The sequence below is a fragment of the Arachis ipaensis genome, chromosome B1, assembly GCF_059453495.1.
Source record: "Arachis ipaensis isolate K30076 ecotype BB chromosome B1, ASM5945349v1, whole genome shotgun sequence".
In the NCBI taxonomy this organism is placed as follows: Eukaryota; Viridiplantae; Streptophyta; class Magnoliopsida; order Fabales; family Fabaceae; genus Arachis; species Arachis ipaensis.
Window position 1 is genome coordinate 96,803,258 of NC_142436.1, and position 2,212 is coordinate 96,805,469.

General features: G+C 42.8%; 1 non-coding gene across 1 annotated transcript; it reads left to right on the plus strand.

Annotated features, from left to right (window-relative positions):
- Nucleotides 1-1,844: 1,844 nt before the first annotated feature.
- On the plus strand, nucleotides 1,845-1,948 carry LOC148577573 (small nucleolar RNA R71). The gene has a single exon (XR_015904404.1). It is a non-coding gene; the product is annotated as a small nucleolar RNA R71 (small nucleolar RNA).
- Nucleotides 1,949-2,212: the final 264 nt, after the last annotated feature.

The window sequence follows — 2,212 nt, forward strand, 5'->3', positions numbered from 1 at the left end:
CTTCATTGACCCTTATGTCAGGAGGATCCTTCTGATCTGTTTCCACTGATTCTTGTGGCTTTAACTCTTGCAACTCTTGTTTGCCTTCCAAGGACTGTTTTAGAGTTTCAGCTGCTGGATTACTCTCCTCCAAACACAGATGGCTACTATCATCCTTAGGCTTTTCAGGTTCTGGTTCAGGCTCAGATGCAGGTTTGAAAACTTTGAAAATGAGCTGTTCATCATGTATTCTCAGAATTAGCTCTCCTTGTTCTACATCTATGAGCGCTCTAGTAGTGGCTAGAAATGGTCTGCCCAGAATGATAGGGTGTAAGTAGCTTTCCTCCATGTCCACAATGACAAAGTCTGTGGGGAAGTAATAATCCCCCACTTTCACCAGCACATTTTCAACTACCCCTTCAGCTTGCTTCTGAGTTTTGTCAGCCAGTTGTATGATTACATCAGTGGATCTCACCTCATTCAGTTGTAGCCTCTTCATAAGAGTTAGAGGCATCACATTTATGCTAGCTCCTAGATCACAGAATCCTCTGTCAATTTTTGTTTCCCCTATGATGCAAGGGATATGAAAACTTCCTGGGTCCGTTTTCTTAGAGAGTGTGTCCTTCTTGATGAGAGCACTGCATTCTTTGTTCATTGTTACCGTTTGTCCTCCCTTCAAAACTCTTTTCTTGCTTAACAATTCCTTTAAATACTTGATGTGTGTAGGCATTTGATGGAGAATCTCAAGAAAGGGAATATTGACATGGAGAGAGTTAAATGTCTCTAAAAACCTTGAATAGGTTTTCCCTTTTTCACCTCCTCCTAACCTCTGAGGAAATGGTGCTTTTGGTTGGTATATTTCCAGCATGCCTTTTTGCAGTTCCTTGGCTTGCTCAGTTCCACTTTCCTGCTTAACTTCTTCCACACCTTCCTTCAAGATTTCTGGCTCCTGCTCTGAGGGCCTGATTCCTTCTTCTTCTGAAACTTCCTTCAATATGGTGATGGCCTTGCATTCTTCCCATCTCACTCTCTTTTGTTCCCCTTTAGGATTCTTTTCTGTGTCACTAGGGAACACTGCAGTTGATTTGACGGCCTGTTGAGATAGCTCTCCTACTTGAGACTCCATCCTCTTGAGTTTTTCACCATGGTTTCTTAAGGTAGCTCTCACATCATCCCTGAAGCTTTTCAATTCGGTTATGTCTTGACTCATGGTTGCCATCATTCCTTCTATCCGGTTTAATTGATCTTGAAATTGTTGGTTCGGATTAAGTTGGGTAGGTTGATTATTTTGGCCATGATATGATGGTTGGGGGTAAGTGTTTTGTGTGGCTTGGTATGATCTTTGGTTGGAGTTTTGGTATGTGGAATTGTTATGTTGGTTATGGTTGTAAGGTTTGTGGTTTTGTGGTTGGGTTTGTTGGTTCCCCCACCCAAAGTTTGGGTGATTTTTCCATCCTGGGTTGTAAGTGTTGGAGTGTGGATCATATGATTGCCTTTGTTGGTTTCCCACATAGTTGGCCTCTTCCCAATCACCTCCTTCAATGCTTACTTCCTCTTGATCTTGTGTGTGTATTGCAGCCACTTGCTTTGTTTCTAATTGCCTGGTAAGCTCTGCTAGTTGCTTGGCAAACACCTTGTTTTGGGCTAGAATTGTATCAACATGGTTCAGCTCCATGACTCCCTTAGTGTTGTGCCTTTCTGATGCATAGTAGTACTCATTCTCAGCCACTGTCTCAATCACCTCAATGGCCTCTTCCACAGTCTTTTTCCTGTTCAATGAACCTCCTGATGAATGGTCTACAGCCTTCCTTGATTCATAAGAGAGTCCATCATAGAAAATATGCAATTGCACCCAATCATGGAACATGTCTGGTGGGCATTTCCTTGTCAAGTCCTTGAATCTCTCCCATGCCTCGTAGAGAGTTTCACCATCTTGTTGTCTAAAAGTCTGAACCTCAGATCGAAGCCTATTGACCTTTTGTGGGGGGTAGAAACGTGCCAGAAACTTGCTTTCCACCTCATCCCATGTTGTTAGACTCCCCCTTGGGAATGATTCCAGCCACTTAGCTGCTTTGTCCCTAAGTGAAAATGGGAACAAAAGCAGTTTATATGCATCTTCCTGGACTCCATTGGACCTCACAGTGTCACAAATTCTCAGGAATTTTGTGAGATGTTGGTTTGGGTCTTCATTAGCACTTCCACCAAATGAACAATGATTCTCCACAAGTGATAT